The following is a 20,326-nucleotide window of genomic DNA, read 5'->3' on the forward strand; positions in this document are numbered from 1 at the left end:
TCTGTTCACACTCTAAGAACAAGGAAAGTTCCGGCAAACCATTTTATGGGGGAGTAACTGATTGTCTCGTATTAAACTTTATTTTGGAGATGAGAGTTTATCTGCCGCTACAGGAGTATGAACGAGAAGAAAGGGAGCTAACCGAGAAGCCCCATTTTTATTAATCGTATCATAAGAAGCCAACAAACAAAGACACCAAGGACAACACAGGGGAAATTACTTGTACTTACTACTTGAATTAAAGAAAGGATAACTTAATGGAATTGAAAGTGGATGAAAAAGCAACTTGCCGCAGGTGGGGAACGATCTCACGTCTTCGCATTGCGCGTGCGATGCTCTAACCAATTGAGCTACCGCGGCGCCGTTTTACCATCCACTTTCCGGGGTATTTATGTGTTACTACTGGAACTAACCCTGGAAGTGTTAGCCATCGCCACCACTCACAAACCTTGGCTGCGGATGTGGAACATCCTTTCTGTCGCAGGCGTTAAGAGTACGTGATCTTGTTCAGGTGAAGGCAACTGGTCATTAAACCCACACATGCTACCTGAAGGCATCAATGTTGCCGGACTCGAGACCCTCGTTAAGTAATGAACGAGAAGAAAGGGAGTTAACCGAGGGGGACCGATTTTTATTAATCATATCATAAGAAGCCAACAAACAATGAAACCAAGGACAACACAGGATGTTCCACATCTGCCGCCAAGGTTTGTGAGTGGCTGGTGCTGGCTAACACTCCCAGGGTTAGTTCTAGTAGTAACACATAAATAACCCGGAAAGTGGATGGGAAAACGGCGCCGCGGTAGCTCAATTGGTTAGAGCATCGCACGCGCAATGCGAAGACGTGGGATCGTTCGCCACCTGCGGCAAGTTGCTTTTTCATCCACTTTCAATTCCATAAATTTATCATTTCTTTAATTCAGTTAGTATTAAGTACAAATAATTTCCACTGTGTCGTCCTTGGTGTCTTTGTTCGTTGGCTTCTTATGATACTACAGCAGCATGGTCACACTTAGTGGGCACTGTAAACTTACTTAATCGGAGAGTATGAGAACTCACGAAAGTGTAAGTTAAATACAAAAAGTAATAGAAACGCAGTTGCTCGTGCATAGACGTCACTCAGCGCGAAGTGAACAGTAATCTAAAGTTCTGCTCCTGTGAACTGAGATAAGCGATAAATTTTGCGTGATGTGATGAGTGTGTGAAAGTTTGCTATAAGTGCTTACAACTCGATAACAGCAGCACTTAAAGTTCGCGCTTTAGTTAAACAAAAATAATTGTAAACGGTGTGAGTATGAACCAGGAAAAATATAAATGAATAAATAAATAAATAAATAAATAAATAAATAGCCCTGAATACTGTTACATATCTTTACTGGCTGTTTGACACCCTAATGAATAAGCGCCGTTATTTTGGTGAGCAATGCGTGGTTCATGTAGCGCGATAATTCTTAAGTTTTATGGAATTTTTAAAGATGGCCTGTGGCAGATACCATAATTCTTGTCCTTGAGCTGGATTATACGAGGAGGCGGACATTACTAACGCGAGAAATCGAAACACATATTCAACCAATGAAGAGAAATTTACTAATCGACTTGTTAATTAATTACCTTACGGTACATATCTCATTTTGCGAATTGTAGCCCGTGAGCTTGCAAGAGGTATCCGCTCGAGCTGAATTGCCAGGATGACAGAAGTGTGCAACGAAATACCTGGGCGTTCCAGTTACTTCTGTTCTTCGATGCATAAAATAGAGTTTTGTTCTAAAAGTAAGTGGGACAACAGTACATTTTCACAGCAAGTTGGATGTCGCATATCTTCAAGCTGGCGTCATTCTGGAAATTCATTTCAAGTGGCTACGCCTTGCAACCTCCCCGGTTACAATTCGTAAATTGCAATATGCGATTAATCCAGAAGTTAATTAGTGGATTTTTCTTAATTAGTTGAATATGTGTTTCGATCTCTCGCGCAAGTAATGTCCGCCTCTCTGAAAAACCCAGCTCAAGGACTAGAATTATGTTATCTGCAACGGGCTATCTATTTTTTTTTTAATTCCATAAAACTTGAGGATGATCACCCCGTATAAGAATAGTCGCCGGCGTTGCGCGCGATAGTGATCATATTATTAAGAGCATCTCGTTACTGGTCATACTGGCTCTGCTGCTCGAGCTGCGCTCTTGGAAATATTTATTGGCTCTCGCGGCGCGCGCGCCCCCGGTACGCAGAGTCTGCAAGACGCGCGGCCTCTCATTTCCGCCGCGCGTACCGGCGCAGTGTTCGAACCGCGGTGCAGTGGGCGGCACCGATCGATCTGTGGGTGGACCTGCACTGGAAGCCGAGCTGCCAGACAGTCTTGCCACTCGCCCACTTCTGCCGCGCGAAAGACACGCACGGGCGCGGAGTGCGCCGTTGTGACCTCGTCGTCATTTTCGCACGCCACTGGCTCCACAATGAACGAATGACGAGCTCTTTTGTGCGGCTGCATATGCACCGCGCCTCTTTCGAGTCTCCGACGGCGCTACGCGCGCATCGCCCACAGCGAACGAGAATCGCACAACCGGCGGTGAATTGCGGAGCAAGTGGCGGCGACAGCGGCGACCCAACGAGAGCAAACAGCAGCAGGGCGCACGAAGACGGACAGCACGAAGTGCGCGCTCTCGGCGCATTGACGGTTTCGCTAAAATGACGAACTGGGCAAACTGGGCGAGTTGGTGCGCAGCCGTTGTCGTGGGAAAAGCGCGAACGGACAGTGACGACAGCGCTCGTTCGGTGTTCCGCTGGCGTCTTTGTCTGTTCGCGCGCTTACCCTAGCAATCAGTGGTTTGGCACGTAATAAAGGCAAATAATGTGTGGCCGTGATCGGTCTGTTTTTAAGTCCACTGAACGAAGGCCTCTCGCCAGTTACGCCGGTCCTACGACAGCTGGATCCATTCGGTCTGCAAATTTTCGAATTTCGTAAATGCGTCTGATCTCCTGGTGCCCTCGACTACGTTTCCCTTTCCACCGTCACCTCCCCGATTCTGTCGATCTAATATACCAGGTGTTCTTTGTTGTTTTTTTTTTTTTAGCTGCAGCAATATTTTTAAAGATATAGCCTGGGGCAGGTAGCACAATTCTAACCTTTGAAATAAATTACTCGATGAGGCGGACATTACTTCTCGTAGAAATCAAATGCATAATTGGCTAATTAGAAATGTTTTACTAACTTGCTTTTTAATTAATTACATTACGGCACATATTACAATTTACGAATTGTAGCCGGTGACTTCGCAAGGCGTATCCACTTGAAACGAGTTCTCAGGGTGGCACCAGTTCCAAGATAATAATTTTCAAAGTGTGCGACAAAATGCATTAGCCGTTACCGTTACTATTGTGCTTCAATGTACACAACAGTGCTTTCTTCAGAAAGTGGACCAACAGTGCATTTTTACCGCAAGTTTCGCGGCGCATCTCTCAAAACCAGTGCCGTGCTCAGATTTCGTTCCAAGTCGATACGCCTTGCAAGTTACAATTCGTAAATTGCAACATGTGCTGTAATGTATGTAGTAAATAACCTTTCTTAGTGAAATTTTGGTAATTGCTCCATTGCGCATTTGATTGCTCGTGGAAGCAATGTCCGCCTCGTCAATTTACATCGAGGGTTAGAATTATGCTATCTGTCGCAGGTGTCTTTTCTTTTTTCTTTTTTTAATTTGGTGCAGTTAAAAAAAAATAGCGCCCTATAACAGACCAGAAGTTATATCATGTTCGAAGAAGGCTTTCTGTTGCGGAAATGGCGGACTAGGTTGGGCTGCAGCAGGATGGCCGAGTGAGATAGACAGCCTCGCAATACAGGCCCACGTATACGTATTATGCACCGAGAGCGGGTGAAGGATGCGGGGCCACTGCGGCGCTCCGCTATCTGCCGGATGCAGACGGCCATGCGCACACACGCGCCTCCATTTGCCAGTGCGGCCTGCGATCGAGTGCTTCCAAGGACCGTCACCACACCCTGGTAAACGCCAGAGCCTCGTTATAGTGCGATAACTCCGCGGACCTGGGCTAGTATTCACAAATAGTTTCTTAAGCCAGGACTGTAAGTGCAGGTTCCAGCCAAACAGATATATTATTAGCGAAGGCGCCCCGCCATTGGCCAAAGAGCGCTTACGGACGAAAATCTCTGTGAATTCGGCTCCTGGTATGTCTGGTAGAAGTGGTATCGGTGTCGGCAATGCCACGACGATGTATACGGCGGAAAAAACATTCTATTACAGCGATATTCCATTCTCGATGCAGTATGCGACCCTGGCACGGCGACATTGCGCATACGAGCGAGGGACTCGTCTGCGCACGATGCAGTGGCGCCGCGCCAGCACCACGCGTCGTACCGAGACGGAGGTTATCACTGTATAGAGAATATCACTGAAGGATAAGCATGAATTATACGAGCTACATCCGGTATTACATTTACTACCTGCGAACGAAAAACGAAATCCGGGGACATGTATGCACTTCTTATGAGTTGGGAATACGAAAGCATAAATGTGGAATTAAACGCTACTGAGCAGTCCTTCGAGTTATGAACTCCTCGCGGCCAAACGGAGACGCTTGGCCGACGCCTCCTAGATATTCATTGTAAAATATGAAGACGCCAAATAAACAGACACACACGAGAGAAGAAAACAGGACCGGGCCCCACTCGCAACTGTTTTATTTACAGAACGCAGGCATATATATACCGTCCGTCAACACATGCGCACAGAGCAAACATTCATTCACGCATCTAATCAAACATTCATGACGCACCATGCTTAAGAAACCTCATCTCGGCCTTATATAATGATATCGAAGTATCGCTAACGCACAAGCTGCCTTTCTCGCCTATGTGATAGGCTTCAACCAGTTCCCTTGCTCTAGCATCTTTACTTCGGGCAAGAATCCGCACATCTGAAAAACGCGGTTCACAAGAGCGTGAGCGACAGGTCCCGATGTGCTTAGGCAAATTTGGGCCCTCTTTCATTTGCTCAACATTTCTTTCATGCTCCCTGACACGCTCATTAACACAGCGCCTGGTCTGACCTATATAGGAACGACCGCACGAAAGGGGGATCTCGTAGACAACCCCTTCGGCACACTTCATGAAAGGTCGCCCATGTTTGGTTCCACAGCCTTTTTCAGTTGTTGTTTTTTTCTTTTGGCGATTTGCGAGCGAAGGCTTCCGAGCTTCCTTGGGGCTGAAAACGTATACGTATCCGCAGCCGGTTATGGCTAAGCACATGTTCCCCGAGGTTAGGAGCGATAGGTGTAATCTTTGTGGGGCGAGAGGGACCCTCGACCACATAATATGGGAATGTCCGTACTCTCCCGGGGGAACGCACAAAATAGATAGTAGAGACACGTGGGAGACCCTGCTGCGCAGCTCGGACTCTGAGCTCCAGCGCCGGCTCGTCCAACTGGCTGAAGAGGCTGTTGGGACCCAAGACCTCCCAGCCTGCTTCTGAGGCGGCGGTACTCGCCCCCTGACCTGCGTGTCGGGGGGTGGGTACAGACTACTTTATCCGTTGGAAAATAGTTTATTCTATCTATCTACCCGCCGTGGTGATGCAGTGGCTTCGGCGTCGCGCTGTTAAGCCCGAGATCGCAAGATCAAATCGGGGCCGCGACGGCCGCATTTCGATGGGGGCGAAAAGCAAAAACGCCCGAGTACCGCGCATCGAATGCACGCTATATAAAGAATGAGGTGGTAAAAAATTATACGGAGCCCCCCTCTACGGCGTGCCTCAAAATCATATATGGCAGTTTTGACAAGTAAAACCTGAGAATTTGCTTTTCATTATGAAAAGCTTTTCTGCTTGTCTACAATACACACGTGTGCTATATCATAGTCCACAGTTTCCTGCGGCAGTTTAGGTATAGGCTATGAGTATAGAGCGTTTCTGAGGACACCTACCTCGAATTCCTGTCTTCAGCTGGTACACGGAGCCTGCAGCTTACAATGGTCCGATAAACTAATTCCTTCACACCAGCCACACAAGCAGAAGTCGCACATGTCAAATCGGGGCTGCAATACACTTCGTAGCGCAAGTAAAGCCAAGTAAAGCCATAGCAGGAAGTTCAGTACTCTGCCCAAAATGACGTTGTTCTACTATTATCTGTTATCCTCTGCAATGAAGTAAAATTGTCGGTTCATCTAGATCATGATAACGATGACTAATAATTGCATATTTTTTGACTGCGTAAATTGAGAATTGGAATTGACTTCGTAGACATCTTGTATATGTATACACTACGAATTGTCAAGGATTGTGGCGCAAAAGGCAAGAAGAAATAAGGACACAATGAGCGCGAATACGCAATTAATTTTATTTCTGGAAAGCGCGAGCACATAAACACTGGTTCGGTGCCGCAGTTTGAAGGCATACGTATCCACGGAAGACGCCGTGATGTGATGACACGGAAGCTGACCGAAATAATATTTCATTAAGGAGAGAGATGAAGCCCATATGCATCGTTGTTCCTTGTATCTCACTATACAAAAGCGAGTTTCAAGCTCTATTGATAGTTCGCGATAGTGCTTTTTTTTTTTTTCATTGCTGATGTTGCTTGTGACGTTTGCGCTGTGGATCTGTGCAACCAGAGTTTATATGCGGGCTCTTTACAGATATTAAATTAGTTGCAAGTTGGCGTTCTTTGTGTCCATTTTTCTATAGCTGCTCCATTCTTACGTTCTGTGCCAGAGGCCTTTGACAACTATGCACCAACTCGTTCAAAACAGTGCTTTGCGGTGTACGACTACCAAATGTAGGTCAGCGCAGCTGACCAAAGGTAGAGGCGCGCGCTTCCTGACAGTCTGCGTGATCGTCGAGCCTGTTCTGTGTAGGAAGGAAGCGCCGTTGTCACTTCGTCACTTCGCCCAGCTTGGCGGTAGAACCACGGACGCTTAGGCGCCGCCGACACTTCGCAAATCAGACGCATCCGACGGGAGCGGCCGATATCCTGCAGGCCGCACGTGGCGCGCTTGCTTCCCGCTGTTGGCAGCTGGGTATCCGAGCCTCCTCGTGGAGAGGCGAACATACAGAGTCCAGCTGCAGGGGGGGATCAGTGCAGTCGTGTCGTTATTAACGGTATTTTCCCGTGCGGTCTGGTACTTAGCATACATCAGCAAAGGACAGCCGCCTCTCGCGGGCTCTCGGATGCACACGTGCAGGGCGTGCTGTAGCTACATATAGCTATTGCTCGCGCCTTGTCAACGGCGCCCTTAGGCCAGGCCCACTGTTTATCGTTCACAGACGAGGCCAATGCTTCTTCGAAACCGGCTTCACCTGTTGCTGCTATCGGTGCAACACGCCTGCAGTTCGGATACAAGGTGTTTGTCATTTTGGTCGCTCAGACGTTGCGGCCCGATTTTTTGTTTGTTTGTTTTTGTTTGATGTATGCGCTATCTTTGCCTTTGGCGGGCGTCTATTGACACAATAACAAAGCCTCTGGACTTGTGCGGCACAAGAACGTCGCTCCAACGGCTGTTGCGAATGTGAATATATATATATATATATATATATATATATATATATATATATATATATATATATATATATATATATATATATATATATATATATATGTGTGTGTGTGTGTGTGTGTGTGTGTGTGTGTGTGTGTGTGTGTGTGTGTGTGTGTGTGTGTGTGTGTGTGTGTGTGTGTGTGTGTGTGTGTGCACTTCGCTCCTCGAAGAGGCAGGACGTGTGTCGATCGAGTGAGCTGCTGAACAACACATTGCAATGTGGTGAATGCTGTTTAAACCATAGATCCGGGACCTCAAACAGGTGCGACGTAATGCTAACGCATTTCTCTTGCATTTACCACTAAACCGCCAATTAATTTTATCGCGGTAGCAATTATGTGGACGCTCCAGATTCACTCCCGCCGTCGCCGTGATATTCCGCGTAAAGTCCAAGTGCGGAACATCACGCACTGTATGCGTATGCTGTAGGTGCGAGTTAAAGCGCGCGAGGGTCTGCTGGGGGAGGGTCTACTCCGGAGGCGGCTGCGTATGGCGCGGCTGAGCGCCGCGTGAGCCCAATCTTGATAGCGATCTGCGACTAGTGCAAAGTCTAGGCGCTCATAGCTTCGTGTGCGCTGTGTTCTCGCCGCTTAGTTCGCGTTGAAGCGAGAGGCAGCACGAAGGTCGATTCGCTCGCTGCTGCTGCCGCTCTTGCTCACGCCAACGTTTTGACAGCGAGTGTCCGCGCTGATCGAGTGAGGTGTGTTTATGTTTGCCTCTGCGCGCGTGGCACCATGCTTGTTAATTTAGTTAGTAAGCGAATGTTTACGAGTTTATGCGGCCGATGTAACTACTAGCCTTAGTTCGTATGGCTGTCTACAAATTTACTATCGCGATCGACGATTTGCCTTTCTGGCGAAACTGCGACTTTTTTTTTTAATACGAATATGGCTTCGGTGCGTATACAAGAAATGTAACTCATGGGCAAAACTTTGCCTCGTAGTTTCACGTCAAGACTCATTTAAATTGAGGACTTCGACATGGCTGCCGAGGACTGACTTTGCTTTGATGTGCCTGAGCGCAGTACTGTATTACTAAAATTCTCGCTTTTACAAACTCGAAGCGTAGTATAGGCATGCTTTCAGGGCTACAGTCTTGTCAATATGTGTGGCGTACGAACACTGCGGAGTGGTTCAGCGAATATTCACGATTCAGCGTAATGGACCCAAAGAACAGAAGATAAAAAAGGAACACCCATGCACGCACCTTTTCTCTCTTCTGCCTGCGTCCTTTTGTGCTGGTTTCATGACTCATGAAGATTCGCTGCGTATCATGAAGCCTTAGCAACTCAGCTTTCCGTGTTAACGGAGTATCTTGTAGTATGGCATTAGACCGGCAAAATTCTTTTACGGTTTTACGGTCACGGGATTCAAGCCAAGCGCGCGGCCACATCTGTGCTTGTGGCAAGTACTCCCTTCTCGAGTCGCATGCGCCTTTCACAATTCTTGTCACGTGGATTTAGCTGACTATAGAGCCCAGCGACGACAGGCACATGGATAATTCGGTGTGTGTGCCACCTACGTAATTATTAACACATAGCGATAAAAGGTACAACCAGAGCCTTTGAAACGCTCATTCACCGTCTGCGGCTCGGCACCGCGTACACCAAAACACCTTCTAGATAAAATTTCAAGAGATAGTCTGGTACGCACTTTTGGCCACGCGGATGAGGATGTGCAGCATCTTCTGGTAGAATGTCCGTGACACGACACGCAGAGACAACGTTTAGCACGTGATTTAGTGGCATTCGATCGGAAGCCCTTCAGCCTCGGGAAGATCTTAGGGCCAACTTACTCATTGCAAAGACGAGCGTTGCTGGCCCTTCAAATATTTCTGCAAGCAAGCAATATTCTCGAAAACTATTCAGTAGAGTGTTTAAATGTGATAAGCGCGTTCTATTATTTTTTTTTTCTGACCCGACTTTCGACAATTCAATGCCTGGTTTTATGTACCTTCATGCGAATCTAATCCGTGCTTTCTTATGTGCCCTGTTTTTAGTCTAGTTACGTGACCGGCCTTTGTGTTTACTTTAGGTAACATATGCGACTGGACTTGGTGTTGCTGTGTTTCTGAGTTGACTTTCAGTTTTAGTGTGGAATTAATGTGCTTATGTGACTGGACTTTGTGATGTCTTTTTTATGATTTGGAGTTGACTTTCAGTTATAGTGTGACATTAGTGTACTTATGTGACTGGAATTTGTGTTATTATGATTCCACTGTATTTATTATGATTTTTTAAATCCCTATGTGAAAAGGAGTAGCCAGCGCCAATTAAAGGCGACATCTCCTAAATACCGTATAATAATAATAATAAAAAAAGATCATTTCGGTCAGACGATTGTGTAAAAGCAACAGCGATAGATCGAAATCATAGGCTTTGGGTATATGTGTATATACGGCTTCCGCGAAGATAATCGGCGGCCGCGACGACTGGCTTGAGTGCCGACTTCCCGTCAGTTATCTTGCACTCGAGGTGACCCGCTGAAAGCCCAGTGAGCGATAACCCGTCTCAACGCAAATAACGTCTGCTTCCGTGTCGATATCACTGCCGCGCAAGGGCTTTCGTTGCATCTCGAGCGCGTTCGCGGCAGTGGTTCGTGTACAATAACTGGGCATTTATGGGCGCGGGCGCTGTGCCGGGAAAGAAAGAACACGAGAAATAAAAAAAATATATATAAATTGTGGAGTTTTACGTACAAAACAACGATCTGATTATGAGGCACGCCGTATATAGTGGAGAGCTTGAGATTAGTTTTGACCACCTGCAGGGGTTCTTTAACGTGCACCAAATGCACGGTTCACAGGTTCTTTTTTTCTTTTTTTTTCATTTCGCCCCCTTCGAAATGCGGCCGCCGCGACAGGGATTCGATTCCGCGCCCTCGGGAGAGCCCTAAAGAATCAAAGCCCGTATTCACAAAAGGCTCTTACGTTAGAATTGTTCGCAAGAGCAAATTGCAGTCAATCTTGATGCTGGACATATTATTAGCACAGTTTGCCGACCAATGGTAACGAGCGCTTAAGAGCGAGAAGCTTTGTGAATTCGGCCCGTGAATTCACAAATCTTTTTGTTCGTAAGAACATTTTTTTCATTGGCCGGCAGCCTTCGCAAATACCCATCGTCGCAATGCTGGCGCCTGCGTGTGTGTGTCCAATGTTGTCACATCTCTTCTCGCTGTTCCCAAGTATTCTCGTTGATATATGTACCAATAAACTCTGCAGTGATCTTACAATTCATTCACTAGATATTTTTTTTCTTTTACTTCTGAATTACGTTACCCCATTCACCGCGTTGTAGGTGTTATCTCTGCCTTCCCCTCCAGATTCCATATAAGCTTCTTCCCCTCGTCTCCCCTTCCTGTCGTTACACTTCCTCTCCTGATTCCACCAACAATTCTCGACGCAGAGTGCACGTATTCTGGAACGGCGCGCCGGCAACGCCAATGCAGCCAGTGCGGCGCTGCGACCAATCGGACGACAGTGGCCGAGTGGTCGCGAGAACGCCGGCCCTTCCGCGCGTAGTGGTGACCCGCTGGCGCCTGGACTCTTGTGTTAAGCTTTTCGGATGCAACCTCAGGGCTTTTGCCAGCGCCGCGGAGAGACCATTTGCGCAAGCGGCCGCAATCCGCTCTCTTTGTCAGCACGCGCAAGTCGTCCTTGTGTTGGTTGGCTTTGCGCGCATGCAGACAGTTTTTAACCCTTGGAGATGGCCTCCTACTCGCCGCGGCGCCCGAAATATACAGGGTGTCACGCACGGCGGCTGCCGCCGCGCACAGGTGTAGACACTAACCACTCGAAAGGGACGGTCTTTTTTTCTTTTGCTTTTCACGCGGAACATCAATTAGTTAAAATGCTTCTGGCGCAGGACCAATTTCTGCGCCAGGTAAAAACGCGCCTTGGCACCGAGAAAACGCGAAACGGTGCCGCTGTGGACATCGCGTGCATTGGAGCTGGGTGCGTGGAAAGGGCGAAAACTGGTTGATTGATTTTAACGTCCAACGCGTGGACTGGAGACGCAGCTTCAGCACAGCGAAGGGCTTCTAATTTTGACCGCCTGAGGTTTCTTAACGGGCGCTGAAGTAAATGCGCAGAACGTTTATTTCGCGTTCCACTCCAGCGGCTATTCGGTCGCGGAGGCCGGAAATCGAACCCTCGACCTCTTGCCCAGCATCAGAACGCTTCACTGAGCACGTCGTGTCGGATACGAAGCGCCATAGCTCCGTCACTGTCGGTGCCGGACGGAAGAGCCGACGAGTTGACCATATATATGACGGATACTTGTTCGGTTTTTGACAGCCAAACGACAAACAGCGACATAGTGATACGCCCTGTAGACGGATCTTGTTTATTCATGAAGTATGGTGCGGTTCGCTCTAACAGGAATATTTAGATGGACTATAAAGAGAGAGAGAGAGAGAGAGAGAGGAACGGGTATTAAAAATAATAAATCAAATGCAACCTCTATGGGGGTTGGGGTGCCTATATATATTAATATATAGCAGATATATTGTTTTGCGCCTCAGGCAGATGTGTCGTATTGGAGGCTTTCCTGTGAGCAGGGGGTCCGTCTTGAAAAGATTCAGTCGTTCGATATAACGACTGAGCCCCATAGCCCAGCAAGGTGCAGATGTCTTGCAGTGCGAGTAGGACACGTCCATATAGCAGATGGTGCGCTGTGGCTGGCTCACCTGTGCCGCAAGGGCCACATATCTGTATGGCCCAGGGCTTACGACCTTTCCGAGTGGAGTGCAAATAATATCTAGAGAATCGGGACAGTTACCTCAACCGCACCTTGTCGTCCGTCTGCGGAGATTGTCCTGCAGTGCAGGCGCCAGAGAGCATAGGGAGGCAAATGCACCGTGCTGCATATATATGGCCGCTGCGCTCCCAAAGGCGTGCCGCGGAAGGAGACATGTCACAACGCCTGAGCGGGTAGCGACCTTCGAATATCATGGTTACCTTGTGCGCTGGTTTTCGGATTTGTGCGCGAAAAGACGTCGATACATTTTACTTCTCTTTAAAAGTTAACCAATCAAACACTTCTGTCATCGACGATCCGGCTCTCCTGGTTTCAGGTTTATCTCCAGTTCTCCAATTACCATGCGTCTGCGGAATTAAGGACGTTTCTGTGGTGACTTGAAACCTAGAGACTTGATGAAGAATAATGTAATGCTCGGGTGTAAAACGAGGCACAATTGTTCTCGGTCCCTTTTGTTCGCTATTACTCCTACGCAAGTGCCTGCACACGAAGAGCAAGAGGCCATCGCGTGGTGTGCTCGCGGCATTGCAGCCTGCTGTAGGTCACTGGAGGTTCGAAGAGTATCGCTTAACAGCTGACGCTGTCCTTGATGCATGCTCACTAAAGAGAGATAAATCTGTGAGAGGATCCTCCTAGGATACTCGAAGATGTTTTAAACATCCCCCCCTCCTTTTTTTTAAATGACTTAGTGCCTGCTGAAAAGGAAGTGAACGAGAATTAACATAAGTAAACACGTGCACGAACGTTGTGTTGGCGTTCTGCTTCTGAACGCGAGGTATGTAGTTAGCAGTTTCGACTCCGGGCTGTGGCACTCGCACTCCTATGGAAGCGGAGCCGTGTGCTAAAATTTCGGCACATGCTTTGAATGAATGAATGAATGAATGAATGAGGAGCTTCCTGTCCCGGCGTCTCTTGCAGTAAAAAGGGGAGCTTCGGGGCGTAAAACTCCACGCCAGCTTTACGCGTATACTTCAAATTTCACCGAGGCGACGATTATCAACGGAGTAACCCTGAGCGCACCTGCTCCTTTTGCGTGCCACAGTGACCGCTCACACGTTTACACTGATGGGTCGGTCATGCATTCCAGTTCAGCAGCTGCAGTATTTGTCCCAGCAAAATCTACAGTGATAAAATTCAGGACATCGCACTTGACATCAACGACGGCTGTCGATTCAATTGATCGATCAGGAAACGCCCCAGAAATGGTGCATCTGCGATTCCAAAGTCGCCTTCCAGAGCCTGCTCTCTGCATTACGCCGTGGACCCCACGAACGACTTGTCGCGAACACACTCCCGGAAATTTACCAGCAGGCAGTTGAGACAGGGCATAACATCGTATTTTAATGGTTGCCAAGTCAGTGTGGCATCCTTGGAAACGAGCAAGCAGACACAGCCGCTCGACCTTCACATACCAGTGCCGATTGCGTTGCTATCCCGCTGTCAAGAACAGACGCAGCGGGAAAGCTCCGTGCGCTTGCTCGCGAGTTTACGTCGGCCCAATGGAATTCGGCAGACTTCAAAAAACCAGCGTCTTTGTTCCCTGGATCCTCATCTGAAGCTCCGCCTTCCACATGGCTTACCACGACTGGAAGTAACTCTAATCTGTGGCCTATGGCTTGGAGTAGCTTTTACCAATGCGTACTCTTACCTGGTCGTAATGGCAACAAATCCAGACTGCGAAGTGTGCGGGTGCAAAGAGATCATAGCCCATTTTCTGTGATTGTCGTCGGTTCAATGCACAAAGAAAAGTCATCAGCACCACGCTCGACGAGATTGACAACCATCCCCTTACAGAATGATGATGATGCACCACCGAGATAAATCGGTGGTGCACGCAGGCACCTTACAGAACGCAGAATTCGTGTACCCTGATTCCAGCCGATGGCTGCACGAACCGGTTTAGAAGCGCTAGTGTGCTTTTTAAAGGAAACGGGACTCATTGAAAAACAATAGAACGTGCGAACTGATGCGTTCCTTTTTTTTATCTTCTCTTGTTTTCTTTATCTTTTCTGCCCTTACCCCATTCCCCTGTGCAGAGTAGCCAACTGGACACTTAATTTGGCTAACCTCTCTGCCTTTCACCTCTTGTTTTCCTTCCTTCCTCCCTTTGCATGCATCTTGCCTTGTTACATTCAGGATGCGAGATCGATGGTACGCCGGTCGGTGGGCACCATTTCATCGGTCGCGCTATGGTGATAAATATCGTCCCGCAAGTAAGTGCAGCCCACGCGACAGACGCGTGCCAATCTCGCGTTCATCCATGGGTGCCGGTGATGGCGGCAGTCTGACGGGAGCTCGGTGCGTCGCCAGCTGCCACGTGTGGTCAATGCCGAACGTTCGAGTTCCGAGAAGCGCGGGATCCGTGCTCACCGCATGCGGGCCAGGTGTTGCGAGTGGGTGCCCCCTTGCCTGGCGTCGGCACTTGCCCGAGGAATTCACGCGTTACCGCTCTTGGCAGCGACTGGGTCACCGGTGTCCGTTTTCTGCCGCTTTGTTCGCGGACCGAAATAGGGTTCCATTGGCACCGGTGCCGGGTCTCCGCGTATAGAGCGATGGTCTCGACCTTTATAAATACAGAGGGAGCGATGCCGCCGAATCGCGTGACACTTCTATTAAAAAACCCACTGTGCTCCCTTCCATGCCTTTGGAGTGCGGTGCGTTGTAACCCCTCCGTTCATGACAGTCGCTGGCAGCTCAGCGCACCGCGTCGGCGGCGGAACTCGGTCCCGGTACGGCACACGTACGCCATGGGTACGAAGCCACTATACGCGAGCGCAGCAACGTGGTTACCGCGCCTCGTGATCTGTAAAGCGGCAACCACGTCAACCATGTAGCACCTTGCTTGTGACGCAAATTTTGGCGCGACGTTGCCGCCTCGTAACACGGCATGAGACGGCCACGCTGTGATCGCAGTAGAGATTACTTCCATGTGGCTGCAGCTTTAAGCGACGACCACAAGGAACGTCATTCAGGCGTCATTTCTATAATTGGCCATGGCGCGGCTTCAAATGGACGCACCGTTACCGCGCCGAAAGTAGGTCGGAAATGCGTTCCGTGTGATTGAGAGTGAGAGATATACGCTCTTGTTGCAGACACCCGTGTGCCTCACGTGTGTACACAACTCTTCCGTGAAAGCACCAGTGCAGAACAGAGACATTTAGGGCCAGCTACACTTATGCGTTTGTCTGCGTATGTAGTTGTAAACGTAAGCTGAGAAACTTTCATCCAGGTCAGTTAATCCAAAAGCTTTAGTTTGACGTGGGGTGACTGACCAGTCACAATGTCATGGTGTAACAGCGCGAATTTCACAAGCGCCGCTGTCGTCTGTTTCTTTTCGTCCGCGTTTACCATTTTTCCGCGCGCCTCAATTCTTCTGCATTGTATAAAGCAAACACATTTCAGTGACTTGACACTGTATTAAGGGCTTCTGCCTCTCAATCAAAGGAAGTATTTATAGTCCTTCGTTTATATATATATATATATATATATATATATATATATATATAATTTCGGGGTGTAAAAATGGGTATTATTTTTACAAACAAAAACCAGGGAGAATACGAGGGTATTCTATGCCCAAAATTCGTCATTTTTCTGGTAACGTTTACAAGAGAGAGAGACAAAAGGGAAGGAAAGACAAGGAGGTTAGCCAGTGTAAGTACCGGCTGGCTTCCCTGTGCTGGGGAAAGGGGTAAAGGGAATGAAACGTAAAAGAAGAAAGAAATTGAAAAAAAAATTAAGTGAGAAAACAAGCGAAACCACTCACACGAACATATAACGGCGGAGAGACAGACAGACAGACAGACAGACAGACAGACAGACAGACAGACAGACAGACAGACAGACAAAGAACTTTAATTACAAGGTCCTGAGAAGCTTTGCCCTAGGGCATAGCTGCGAGCTACTCGCAAATAACGTGACGGCAACTCACCTCTACAAATCTTCAGGCAAATGTCAGGCATTATTAATATATTTAACAGAAACTACAAATATATAGAAGGGTTTGTCGATCGCTTATTTCCTTGTTGTCCTCCGTTTCTCTGTCTAGCGTTTTCTTCATTACACCCAGGGTAGATAGCATACGCGTTCTGGGCTTACACATCAGGAGACTGGAAGGCGCGGTCGCACAGACCGCCAGGTTACTCAGACGCATAGCCAAGAGACACAGCGGGATGAAAGAGGGCAACATGATCAGACTAGTTTAGGCCTTTGTAATTGGCCGAATAACGTACGTGGCACCCTACCTCAAGTGGCGGGTAACGGTGAAGACAAAGATGGAAAGCTTAATCAGAAAGGCCTATAAACAGGTCATGGGGTTACCGATCAACACGAACAGGTTACTCGATCTGGGCCTACACAACACGCTGGGGGAATTGATAGAGGCACAGAACATAGTGCAGTACGAACGCCTTTCCAAGAGTAGAACAGGCAGATACATACTCGAAAAGTTAGGCATCGGGTGTCACACTCAACACGACGTCAAAGTCGACGTACCGAGCAACGTCGGGGACGGGTAAGTCGTCCCTCCGCTACCGAGGAACATGCACTCGGAATACCACATGGGTAGGAGGGAAAAGAGAGCGCAGGACGTACAGAAGAAGCACGGGCAACTGTGAAGACGCGGTGTTCGTGGACGTGGCCGCGGCGGTAGATCACGAGAACGCTTGCGAGACTAACGTCACGGTACGCACAGTGCACGTGGAGACGGCGGAGGAGGTGTCCATCGCGCTCGCGGTGGCCACCACCGCGGCCGAAGTGGTAATCAGCGACTCCCAGGCGGCAATTCGCAACTATACGCCAACGGCCGCATCTCCGCTTGATGTGTAACGAATACTACTCACGGGCGAAACGAGAATAAGGAAGTTTACATCGACGTCGGGCGAGGGGTGGGAGTGGGAGGGTCGCCTGACGAGTTACAGAGAAATCACACAACACTACAGACTGGTGAGGTGCAAATTTCCGCCACCAAGAAAATGAATAAGAGACAAGCGCTCGCTTGGCGACAGCTGCAGACAAGAACGTTTCTCAACCAAGTGATCTTGAATCTCTGTTACCCAGAGCTTTATTCGTCAAACCAATGCAAGTTTTACGAGGCCAGGACAACCCTGGAACACATGTTATGGGAGTGCGAACAAGGTGGGGGGTTACAGACGGGGACACAGCCTCGAACCGAACGCGCTGGGAGACTCAGCTTCACCTTCGAAGACCAACTCTGGGCCGTCCAGCGGGCCGAGGAAGCCGCCAGAGCTCAAGGGCTCGTGGCCGACGCCTAGGAGGGGATGTTCGCCCAATCCCCGAATAACTCGCCGGACCTTTCAATAAAGTTCTTCTGGTTGTTGTTGATCTCTTCGATACTTTGTCCTCTGCATTTTTATTATTAAAGAAAAGCAGCACGAAGAGTATTGCGCACGGCCAGCCATGCTTTGTAGGAGGTGTGCTGCTTTTCCTTATCTTACAAGCCCTTGTCGACGTACGTTATCATATGCATTGGGAGCATACTCCTGCATGGATCCTAGACCTGTCGGGCCTTTAGTCCTTGCCTGTGGTCGTCATGTTTTACTGGTTCCTATTATAAACCCTTCCAATAAATTCAATGGAATACCAACTTGACATATCAGACGTCCTTCTTTTAAAGTGACGTAGTTGGGTAAACGTCCTCGTCACAGCTCAGTGCTAAGAGAAAACGAGGCATATAACATAGTCATATATTACAGTTATTATTATTATTATTATTATTATTATTATTATTATTATTGTTGTTGTTGTTGTTGTTGTTGTTGACTTAACCACTTGATCACATTCATTCAGCGATCAGGGTTCATTAGTTTTGGAATACCTGCATTTATTGTAACCCTCCAAGAAAGGTTCCAAAAATTCGGGCAGAAATCGGGTTTTACCCGAAAACTAAGGACCCTATAGGTATATTGCGACAGGGCACTGAAACAGGAAACCGCCAGAGACCTTCTACTCTTTTTCAGTCGATGTGCCACCGGTTCTCCTTCGGATTAGTGCACACTGTATATAAACGTGCGAAAAAATTACCGACGATTACGTTACTTCCTAATGCGAAATTTGAGCGCAGCAAATAAGCTGTTTCACCTTTTCGATAGATTGAGGCAAAGAAATCGAGCAACACATGTATGCGCTATCACAGAATTTTTTTTTTTTATATTTCCCGTACTCCTGGATCATCTCGACGGCGGCGACGGTAAGCTTCTGCTTCGGCGGCACGCACCTCTGGATTCTGACGGCGACGGCGCTGGGCCTCTGCTCTGGCAGCTCGTTTAGCAGCAGCAGCAGCAGCAGCAGACGGAGGACTTCCATCGGTCGTCTCGCTCATGGCTCAGAAAGAACTGGCAGATAATTTCGCAGTGGCGAACGGCAGCGGCAATTTCGGCTCGGGCGGTGCACATATACAGATCCGCCGCCACCGATCTGGCTCTCTGATTGCCACCGCACAGGGCGAACGGCAGCGGCAATTTCGGCTCGGGCGGTGCACATATACAGATCCGCCGCCACCGATCTGGCTCTCTGATTGCCACCGCACAGGGGTTGCATTGGAGGAGGAGCGAAGAAAGGAATTAAGTTCGAGCCGGCGCTTTGACAACCGGAGACTCGCAGGAAGAGGGGGGAGGGGGGCGGCGTGTACACCCAGCGGCAAACGATGGGGGCAGAAGCGCGCGCAGCAAGCGGACAACACGATAAAGGGAGGAGGGAAGAGATAGCAGCGACTGACTGATGCCGCTGACGCCGATAGTGAGTCAACCCCAGCTGCGGAGTTGGTTTCAGGGACAACGCCGCCGATGCCGACACAAACAATATGATACCCTCGCTTCCGCAGCGCTAAGAACCAGGTCTAGCCGTGGGAAGGTGGTCACGTATTCGTCGACGTGCCGGGGCCTACGTGAAATAACCGGCGCGTCGGCAACTGAAGAGCACCCTATCCGCCACACAAGAACAGGGGGGGGGGGGACCCTTTCCTCCTCTTTCTGCATGGCGGCGACGGTGTTCTATGCAGTCACGTTATCTTGACTCTCTAGCGGCGTCAGCGGCATCCAGCGGTATCAGTCGGTCGCTGCTAGCGCTGGGGGGATGAAAGGGGGGCGGAGCTGGTTACGAGGCCGACGACAACGCCGACGACGACGCGAAACCCAGGAACGGACGCCAAAGAGCTGCGCTCTAAAAAAAAAAGCGTGGCAAATGCTAATGGATTTCCTTATATTATTTTGGGGTGCGCTTAGGACAAAGTGGCACGAGTGTTGACGTGGCGGCGTGCGCGCATACGCTGCCGCTGCAGCAGCAGGCTCCGAGCCAGACTTAAGATTCCACGTTTAGCTTGTATCGTCCCGAAGTGGCTGCAGCCATTTATTTGCAAGAGGAACGAGGGGAAAAAAAGAACAAACAGGTCTAGGAAACTATTTTCAGCGACCGACCCAGAAGTGGCGGCAGGTGAACCTGCAGCAATCACCGCAACCGAGCAACACCCTTTAAACCCGGCGGTCTCGCAAGATCTCGCGGTCGAGGAGAAAGGCGACCGCTGCGCGCAACAGATATGCCAGGCTGCTTGATCACTTCCGCCTCGTGATGCACGCCAGCTCTCGATCGGGGCTAAGTCATTTAACACGTTTAGCGAATGGATCGGCTCTATAACTATAACCATTTAATGAAGCATTAAATGACTTAGCGAGAATTCGTCAAACTGCAAAGGCATGCGTATACACCAAGTATGGAAAAAGAATGAGAAACTACTACGGTGCCACGTCTTTTTAACAAATTACCGCAGAAATACATGCAATGTAGGAGCATCAAAGAAGTGAAAAATGAGTTAAAGAATTTGTGCCTTCTTCTTTCATCAAGTATACTTCCGTGTATTTTGTTAGTCTGTATTTTCACTCCTAATGCTATTACGAGTTTTGTTTGATTTTATGCATTTGTGTTCCTCCGGTGCTGACTTCTAGCGTTGACAAAGTGATTTTTTCTGTTACATATGTTAGAGTTTATCTTCGCTTAGTCAAAACTGTAACCAATT

At 48.6% G+C, this 20,326-nt stretch overlaps 2 non-coding genes across 2 annotated transcripts; one reads left to right on the forward strand and one right to left on the reverse strand.

The window, feature by feature from the left end:
* Window positions 1–287: 287 nt before the first annotated feature.
* Window positions 288–360, reverse strand: TRNAA-CGC (transfer RNA alanine (anticodon CGC)). Its single transcript has one exon. It is a non-coding gene; the product is annotated as a tRNA-Ala (tRNA).
* A 436-nt stretch (window positions 361–796) lies between these two features.
* TRNAA-CGC (transfer RNA alanine (anticodon CGC)) lies at window positions 797–869 on the forward strand. The gene has a single exon. It is a non-coding gene; the product is annotated as a tRNA-Ala (tRNA).
* The last annotated feature ends 19,457 nt before the right edge of the window (window positions 870–20,326 follow it).

Source organism: Dermacentor variabilis, chromosome 1 (assembly GCF_050947875.1).
Source record: "Dermacentor variabilis isolate Ectoservices chromosome 1, ASM5094787v1, whole genome shotgun sequence".
NCBI classification, from domain to species: Eukaryota; Metazoa; Arthropoda; class Arachnida; order Ixodida; family Ixodidae; genus Dermacentor; species Dermacentor variabilis.